Consider the following 10,270-nt stretch of genomic DNA (forward strand, 5'->3'; position numbering starts at 1 on the left):
CCCCCATGTCAAAACGGCCACGTCAGCACGCAGCCAGGCAGGCAACAACACTGGTCAGGGAGAGTAAGAGACCCCCACACCCCCTGCTGGCGAAAACTGCAACCTCCCCAAACTGCCGGAGTGGTCAGACGACACGTCTTCACCCTACGGCTGCTCAGGTGGAACCTAGAGGTTTACAAGTGGATGAATGGACATAACAAAGGAAATATTAATAGGGGTATTAAAAGTTTCAACACAAGACAGAACACGAAACAATGGGTATAAATTGGATAAGTTTAGATTTAGGAAAGACTTGGGTAAATACTGGTTCAGTAACGGTTGTTGATTTGTGGAACCAATTGCCGCGTAACGTGGAGGAGGTGGTGTCCCTCGATTGTGTCAAGCGTGGGTTGGACATGAGAGATTGGGTGGTTATAAATAGGAGCCGCCTCGTATGGCCCAATAGGCCTTCTGCCTATTTGCATTTGTTCTTAGAGTACTATTTGCCTATTTGCATTTGTTCTTAGTAGAGTTAGAGTACCGAAGTCTTAAGAGTGTTTGTAATGTTAATAGGCAAGGCCCAAGTAAACATTAGTTCAGTAACAGGGTTGTTGATATGGGGAACCAATTACCGCGAAACATTATAATAACATAACGTAAGAATAAAGGTAACTGCGCTGCAGTTACCTAAAGACCTGCTAACATTTTATCATCAATTTACTGTTAATTTATCAATTTTTTTCTATTAAAGGACTTGCCCGAAACTATGCATGCTAGTGGCTTTACTAGAACGTTAATTCAACATATTTTCTTATTCTGTTAACACCCAATATAACGTGTATATAAAGAAACGAACTTTGGGTATATTACACTAACAGTGGAAGTCTAAGAAAACGAATCTAGTGCTCTTGTCTGTATAGAAAAATATATTTAACTTACCGAAACGTTGATGAATGTAGAAAAAATAGAGAACCATTAGCCGAATATCAAAAAAATGGATTTAAACCATTTCACATAGACGAAAAGGGGTGGAGTAGCCATTTATGTTGGGGACAATTTGAAATGTAGTCTCAGAGGGAATCAAAACCGAGCTACACAAACTATTTGGAAAAAATTTAATTTTAATGCAAATAATCCTATAATAGGAGATATATATTAGGATGACAGACACTTTTTTGACATAGCTAGATGGCATAGGCTATAGCTCGGCCTCTTGATATAGCTCGAGTGCATAGAGGAGTTGTGTAAAACCCTGGTTTGTGTCCGACTGCAGGATCCAACAAGTTCAGTAGTTAATCAAGTTATTATTTGGAAATATTTCCCCATTGCAAGTAAAATGATAGTTATAAATGAATGTTTTCATCACTTACTACCCGATTTTATTGTATAAACATAATAGCACAATTAGAAAAAAAAGATTTCTGGTTTATATACAATAAAGTTAATGATAAAATACAATTTGTATAACATGAAGATAAAATTTTTGTAACATGTTTATAAAAATACTTTAGAGACAAATTCAGTCTTAGTACTTGTCATCGAACTAACAATGCGTTACTTTAAAAACAAATTAATTATAATTTACATATAATTTATAATTAGAAGCTTTGTCGTCATCTTTGTTTCAATTATTTCATTCTCCTGGGAGGAATCAACAAGCTTTTTAGTCGTAGATTGCGTCTTTGTCTAGATTGTGTTTTAGTTTCAGTCATCCGAGCCTCAATATAGGAACAGGGTAACAGTTTTATCCAAGGGATGCTGGGTATTATCCAAGAGATTGTTTGACATTTACGTTCGTAGATGCGACAGCTTCGGAGTATACACCTTTAAACCCACCCTTGGGATACTGACATTTTTTTCGGCGGTGTATCTCTTGCACAGTTTATCAGATCTTTTACGATTTCTTTATGTTGCGAGAGAACACAGTCTCTTAAAAGAGTTCATCAGGTAGTTCATTCTGGGTAGTTCATCTACGCTTAAATAAGGTGACGTCGGGAGTTGAATCTGTAGTTCTGCAATCTTAGCTATTGTCCAGGAGGTCAACTAGCTCCCCCCTAAGGTCAAACAACTTCGGTGACTTTAGAACGTTCACATAGAAGACACTTTCGTAGAAATTTCTCAGGCCATCTAACACTACTTACAGGTTCTGTACTTTCCTGAGGAGAGAAGGAACACGTTAATATGGATACAGTGCACGAATAATAATATCTAAGAATCATTTGAAGAATGACAGCCTGAATTACAATCTATAGAAAGGCGAAGGAATACATAAAAAAAAACGTGAATAGGGTTCGAACTTACTTCCGGGATGATCCCAGACGCGCCTTATGCGACAACATGGTAAAAATATTGCAACTTAGGGTGCAACTGCCCTTACAAGCCTCCCGCAGTTTCTACAGGGAGAAGGCACGTCTGGGATCGCAAACGTAGGTTCGAACCCTAATAACGGATCTTATGGATTTGTTCATTTGATGCATCACGTTATTGTGATAGTGTAGAGAGAATAGTAGCTCGGTAACATTTTTGAAGTTGTGCAGAGCTAATTACTGCATTACAATACAAGGAGTACCTTTATTGTTTGAAGCATAGGTTAAACATTTATGAATGAGATTAGGTGGGTGTGAACAAGAACCGTCTCGTATGGGCCAATAGGCTTTCTGCAATTACTTTTATTCTTATGTTCTTAACGTTTCTGATAGGGTTAATAGATGCAATGAAGTTACATTTTTGACCGATTGTGGTAGACATTAAGTGCTACGAAAGGGACGAGGATTAATAAAATATTTTTGAAAATTTTAAATCTTCATTTATGGATGATTAGTTTGCATTTATTGATCAATTTAAGAGGTAAGAGGAGGTTGTACTTACCATGAACTGTTCAATCCTTTGACGAATGATGAACGCAACAGCCTCGTCTGTCAAGAAGCTTATCTACCTCACTCCATCTGTGAAATTACAAATAAAAAATGTTAATTTATTATTTAACCTATGTATATGCAAATTCAGGATTTTTTTTTAATCTTTAAAAGTTTTACCGATACATGTATACTGTCGCTAATGTTGGTACCTTCCAAACTTCAAGTTACTATTAAGAGATATTTATTTACTCTTAGTTCAACTGGTAGTACGTGTTGAGGGACGAGAGTTAAATCCCATTGTAGTCCCTCCATAGTTTATCGCAGATAAATCACTTGCGAGTTTTATTATGTTCAGTAATGTTATGGCCACTATGGGTCGCAACCGGGTTCTTTGATGGTGGAGGCAAAACGATAGTATCCGACCCCAAGTCGGTACTGGCCTTCAAAGAGTATTAGGTAGTGTAATAAACCTAAAAAGGTGGATGGGGGGGGGGGGCATTGAAGCAGAGCTAAACACAGAATATATTCCCATCACCATAAATAAACAAACGGAATTATTACTCTATTTGGATATATATATAGGTGCCGCTCTCATATAGGAGACCGAGCACTCATGACGCGAATATAATGTAGCCTTCGTTAATGTTCGGGATCCGCTTCCGACCTTACTAGGTACAGTACCAGGAAATACCCGCGAGCCTACCAACATTATCACGAAGTGCCTCTCTACCCAACAACCACTCTGCAGCAGAGAACCTCAGCCACACGCTGATTAGGGCCCCACTTCACGGACAACTACAGAGGTGTCGCACCCCTGGCAGAAGCCTCTAGCAACGGGATAGCAACGGTCTATCAACGGTCTAGCAACGCTCCTCAACAGGCACTTTACTCTCTGTCGTCTCTCCCCTTCGCCAGTCCCGGGATATGATGAACTCTTCCACCACTACTCCACTAGTATTAACGACACTTCTGATCGGCGGCGGCTCACTTAGTTGTCAGACGGGACTAAGTTGGGCGAGTTCAGGCTGCTCAAGGTAGACTTTCATCCACAGTACCACTGCTGCTCCACGGCATCTCTGTGGATACAGACACGTCATCAGTTCTAAGGTACGGGAGACATTAGGAAGCAACACTTACTCTTTTGGACATTGACATTTATGCTCGTAGTAACTACAGATGCCGCTGGTCTTGAATTGCCTTATCACCAGAGGTCACTCACTACCACCTCACTGGTTTCTCAAGGCAGGAATCTTGAGCCAATTACACCTACTACGCCACCCCCAATAGATGGCGTTGTCCAGGTAGAGTCCAATTCCATGGGGGTTTGAGAGCACTCACAGATGGCGCTGAAGTCGCTCCTCCATACGTCAACAGTGTCGTTGGGTTCGTAACAAATATATTAAAATCCAAGAACCTAACATAGTTTCTTTCACAAGCTAATAAACAAGCAGCTTAGTTTGGATAACATAATCTGTTGAACTTTTAATGACTTTGTAAACTCCCACTGACCAATTCTCCTAACACTCTCTCATCAGTCTGGGTCGGCTGCAACATGGTCGAGCTTGTTGTTGTTGTTATTGTTATAGATTCAGCTACTCGGAACAAGTTCCAAGTAGCACGGGCTATAGTGAGCCCGTAGTGGACTTACCTGGCACAGGAGCGAGGCTGTGTGTGGGTCTGGTCGAGCTTCTTGCCTTCGCTCCAAAGAGAATCTTGCAGTTCCTTCATGTCGTGTTTCACGTTACCTGACAGGTCCAAGTTGGCGATGTGGGTAGGTTCCGTTCTGGTAGTCATTTCGGATGCCATCTGCAATGAAACTTACACGTTGTTGTTGTTTTAGATTTAGCTACTCAGAACGAAGTGTTCATGTAGCACGGGCTATGGTGAGCCCGTAATTGAGTTCGGTTATTCGCGATAACCTTGTTACTGTGATATTTGGGTCAAAGTTTCAAATAGAGGTGGGGATTCCTCCGTTTTTCCAGTTTATTTTTCGCTTCTGTTTTAGTGCACTGGTTTTAGTCTTGTTTTAATAACATTATCTTGGTGGCGGATGTAGATGCAAAATGCTCACTAGTGAGTCCCATTCCTCAATGGCTTTTCTAATCATTGTAGTCGCGGTGGAATGTGCATCTAATGTAGCTGGCGTCGTTGGATTAATGTTGAGTTTGATGCGCAGGGGTTCAGTAGCTTCACATTCCAATAAGTAGTGCAATAGTGGCGCCTCTGCTTCTCTTCCAGAGATATGACACCTTTTATCTATTGTGTTCATTACCTCTCAGCAGCATTGGTAACCAAGTCTGAGTCTGTGTATGGCTACTGTAATGTCTCTGGATATCTTTTTGCCAGGCTTGAAAGAGGAGTAACTAGTGGCTTGTTCGTGCCATATCGCAGTGGATCTTCCTTCCGCTACTTTGGCTCTGTGGCGACTTTTGATAGTTGAGAGTATTTTCTTCTTTATTTGCTCTTTAATCTGTGAAAAACTTGGAGGTATTTGAACCTGTACAACAGGTAGAGCAGTGGCAGTTTTTGCTAGTGAGTCTGCCTTTTCATTACCATCTATGCCAATGTGACTTCGTATCCAATTTAGGGTGATTGACAGCCCTAGATTATGGGTCTCTTTTCCTATATGTTGGATTTCTGTGAATCGAAAATTATCTCTGTGCTGACTGGATAACAATGCCTGGAGCGAAGATTTAGAGTCGGTATGAATGATGACATCATGTAAATTATTCTCAATTGTCGGCCTCCTTCAGGGCATATAATTCTGTTTGTAATGTTGAGCACCCACTATAAATGCTCCAGAAAGCTTTATGGATGGTAGTGTAAACTGCTGCCTCAGCAGAACCTCTTTCTTGATCAACTGATCCGTCTGTGAAGATGTGAGTCGTTGTAGGTCTTGAGATGGTTTCCATTTGTTGCTCTATGACTACTTTGAGCCTCTGTGAGTCACATGCTGATTTTTTAACTGGTAATCATTCAATGATTATCTTTAGACTCGACTCTTTTCCATGGAGGAGGCTGCCAAAAGTGTTCATATGGTCTATCTTCCCCATTGTTTTTAATGGTCCATTTCAAGTCCACTTTCTCTAGAATCTAGACCAGATTATCCATCCATGTACTTGTTCTATATTGAAGGTTTTTCTGAAGCGATCACTGTATGCAGTCTTTGATTGACAGTCTGGCGTTGGTTCCAACAAGTTCTGCTGTTATGGGAGCTATCCTTCGTTTGATCCGTAGAGATTCTCTCTACGCGTCCATATAGGTGCTCCGTGGGATCGGATGCGCCCCAGCTGCCCGATACTAGGAAATAGTGGAAGGATGGGGTCCCTATAGTCTCTTCAGGCCATAGACCCTAGAAGATTTTCCATGTTTGGTGAAACTAAAATGTGAACGGTTGAATCACAAATACTTTGGTTCCTGTGGATACGACGATCTGTCGTTGTTCTGTATATTGGTGAGGTTTTATGGAAAACAAAATCGTTTGGGCACGTTTCCTTAAACCAATGCTTCTGCTCCCCCCCCCCCTCGTAGGGAATACACTGGAGTCAGGCGACTGTTATGGGTTGTATTCTGGAAAATGTCAAGGCCTTGAGAAACCTTGATAATTCAAATAGCTTTTCTTCCCCCTACAAAGAGTGAAGACATTTGATCAATAAATCTCTTAGTTAACGTCTGTTTGTGAATGTAATATTGTGACATTCTGGGTAGTGCGGAGTACCGTTATCAGTTGGCATGTATACTGAGCGATGCTTATATCTCCCATTGTAGTATACCTTGTGGTTTACTATTTATTTGTATAATACAATGTAGTGTACTCTTTATTGGTTATTTTATGTGGTTTACTTTTTTGGTTGGTGGACTCTTTTTTTTGGGTTATACCATGTGGTATACATGTCTGCTTCATTAGATAAGGATTGCGTTCGATTACAGTTCAGATTCCTGAAGGCAGTATAGCCTGCTTATATTGTCTAACCTTTCATATTCCGCTGATTGAACTCGGTATATGTGTGGCGTGTGGGATATTTTTGGGCGCTGTTGGCAGAAACCTCCCAATGAGTTTGACTGTTGAATTCGTCTTCTCTTACAGATATATATTTATATCCAGTGTCCTTATATCCAGACACTGTCTTTCCTTTCCGCCATTTTTATTACTTTGTATCCGGCCTCCTGCTCCAGCACCCATTTTCATTACCTTATATCCGGCCTCAAGACCCAGCACCTATTTTCATTACCTTATATCCGGCCTTATGACCCAGCACTCATCTTGCATTTCATGCAACACATCACTTGCCACGAGTGATCGTTGAATGTTATAAGTGCTTTCTTTGCACACTTTTCGTCCGAGTGGGCGTGCCTGTGTTCTTATCTGTGCTTTTGTGCACAGCGCAATTTTTGTGTTTTGGTTTAGCAACAAAAAGGTAAATATGTTTTTGTGATGTGTTTCTCTGTATTTTATCTAAAAGGAGAATGTCCTGACGAGTGATTTCTGGAGCCGCCGAAGACCCATTCACTCAAGTGGGAGGAGACCAGGTGCAAGCATTGATTTTAGATACTCCTTCACTGCTTGTTCTGGCTGTCTCTGTCTCTCTCTTCCTTTTATCTTTTATATATATACAAGAGTTGTTACATTCTTTTACAGCCACTAGCATGTATAGCGTTTCAGGCATGTCCTTAATCTTAATTTTCCCTGGAAAACGACCCGTTATATAGTTTAACAACTAGGTACTTTCAGCGCCGTGGAGAGGGGAGACCTGCTGCCTGGGTAACAGCTTCTCCCCCGAATCAACCTACCCTGGCTTTGAGCTCTGGTGAGGCCACTCCAGACCGACAACCAGAGCGCAACTCCATAGTCTCTTGAGACTGATGGATGCCAACTAGTACCCATATGGAGACTGTGGAAACCAACCTGTGAGATTTATATTTATTTAATTTATATGAATTTATATTTATGTTAATTTGCATACTTCGATAGCAATTTGTATGATGATAAGTGGACTGTATTTCTGCAATAATCTCACAAATCGATCCTCAACACATTAGGGGGGGTTTATATTGAATTTATATATATGCAGCCAATCAAACTACAGTATTAACTACACATATTGTTAAACATTGAAGAGGTTCCTTATCTTATTGTACAGCAGGCCTTAGTCCACCAGGTATAACCAGGATGTAGACACCGAATTATCCTCTTTGAGGTAGCTTCCATCACCCAGTAACTGGCACACAAAGCATGCTTCCTTGTCTTGACCTGTCAAAAGGGCGCTAGCTATGAAGCCAGAATCCTAATATATGACAGCTATATCAGAGAAACCACTGTACAAGGAACCATTAAGACCTAGACTTAATTACCTTTAGTATGAGGCGATTTCGTATTCTAACCGGAACACCCTATCTAATGACATTAATGGCCACAAATGATAGATAAATGGGTTTTGGCAGAACACTTAACTTGTATTTGTTGACAGCGTGTTGATGATGGTACACCTTTGGTTTCCATAACACTTCGTCCAAGTAAAATTAACAGGAGCCGAATTGCTCCCATGCCTCTGGTCTAAGTACAATAACATTGGCTGACCACTCCCTCACAACTGACGCTACTGGCCTACATTGTCCAGATGACAGTAAGTGATAGAAGGGTCACATTTACTCTATTTTAATTTTGATAATTAAGTTAATTTATATGAGATGTTTTTATGATGGTAAAGTCCAAAGACTAATGTATTTAAGAATAATTCCCACCATAATAGGTGGTGAATTTATAATAGTATGTGGTAATGATATCCCGTTTTCTATAGACGGAAATTCCACTACAAGTTTCATTTTCTATGGGTAACTTGTTTATACAACACAGCAATATTATCTGTCTGTATGATATTATTAAATGGTGTCGGATTTTCCGACAGAGACGAGGAGTCACAATAACGTGGCTGAAATATGTTGACCAAGCCACACACTAGAAAGTGAAGGGACGACAACGTTTCGGTCCGTTCTGGACCATTCTCACTCGGACTGTAGGTATCTATACACTACTGGATGAACAAAGGCTACAGTTAAGGATTGGCACCCAGTAAATTCTCCCCCGGCCAGGATACGAACCAAGGTTCCGAACGGCGCTTCTGATATGCCAAGCAAGTGTGTTACCACTTCCCCATGGGGACTGCGAATCTCCACGGATCTGTTTACTCACCAATCTGGCTGGCTTTAACCACCGTCTTTCGCCTGGGCAGTCGGTTATCTAGGATATGGTTCTTAACCCACCTTGTAATTGATCAGTTACAAAATATCAAAACTATCAAATATCGTTATTAGTTAAAGCTACTAACTAAATCTCCCATTTAAGGTTACGAAACAACTCAACTGAGGTTACTAACTAGTGATATTGAAACTACATGTATATTTTAGTGCTACTACTTGAATATTGCTTTCTTGGCTGCAATTCTGCTAAAAATGAGATTCATGAGGTGATGGGACGAGTTGAATGGGGTTGTTGAGGGAGGGAGTAAATGTTCTCGATGAGGGGTAGTAGGAGGGATGGGATGTGATTGTACATGGAAGGGAGAGAGAGAGAGAGGGGGGGGCAAAAGGGAGAAAAAGTATGAATGGGAAGGAGGAGGGTGGGGGGGGGGGAATGAGGGTCAGCGGCAACTTGAACAATAGTTTTTTTTTTTCCTCACAATGAAAACTATTTTAATTTAAAAAAAACGTTTTCTGTAATTGTCGTCATGTTGCAGCATAGAGGCAAATGTGTTTTATTTTTGTCTTAAAATATATGAATATATTTCCTTTGTTTTGTGTTATAGCTCGATAGTGTTTTTTTTGTACATAAAAAAAAAAACTTAGTGGGTATGCCCTATATCGATAGAAATGGACGGGAGATTTAGACAATAATTACATTCGAATTAACAACATGAAGCCAACCAAATACCAATTTCATGGTTATTTCGTTTGCATTGTGCGGGGATTATTTACTGCATATAAAGTGAAGCCAGACGATATAGTAGCTACAAGTTCTTTGCTACAGGTCCAAGAGATACATGCAATGTATACTACAGCTGTCGGCACACATTAACACCTTCCTGGTACAGGCGTCCACCGCCTATGGCGTAGGCACATCGGGGAGGAGACACACTCCTAGCCCGCCTCGATCGCTTTGAGACAGGCTGCCGGTCGTCTGAGCTATCACTCCCACCAACATTTCCATCTTCCTGCTCCACAACAGAACCCTATGGAGGGCACGCTTTACCCCTGAGAACCGCAGCTTCCACAACCGGGGGCCACACACGGCACGAGACAGCTCCTCGTGGACAGCCAGAGCGACAGGAGACACCGTATTCAGAGAAGTAGCAGGCAGGGGTGGCTGAGACGGGAAAGCCGACGGCGTGGGCTGAGCTGCACCAACCCCCACACCACCACCCAGGCGAGCTGCAGGA

General features: G+C 41.2%; 1 long non-coding RNA gene across 1 annotated transcript; it reads right to left on the reverse strand.

Moving 5' to 3' along the window:
- Positions 1 to 1,879: 1,879 nt before the first annotated feature.
- Positions 1,880 to 3,959, reverse strand: LOC138368771 (uncharacterized). The gene is made up of 3 exons (XR_011229675.1): positions 3,826 to 3,959; positions 2,848 to 2,924; positions 1,880 to 2,135 (listed from the first exon to the last, which is right to left on the reverse strand). It is a non-coding gene; the product is annotated as an uncharacterized lncRNA (long non-coding RNA).
- Between the last annotated feature and the right edge of the window lie 6,311 nt (positions 3,960 to 10,270).

The sequence above is a fragment of the Procambarus clarkii genome, chromosome 26 (genome assembly GCF_040958095.1).
Source record: "Procambarus clarkii isolate CNS0578487 chromosome 26, FALCON_Pclarkii_2.0, whole genome shotgun sequence".
In the NCBI taxonomy this organism is placed as follows: Eukaryota; Metazoa; Arthropoda; class Malacostraca; order Decapoda; family Cambaridae; genus Procambarus; species Procambarus clarkii.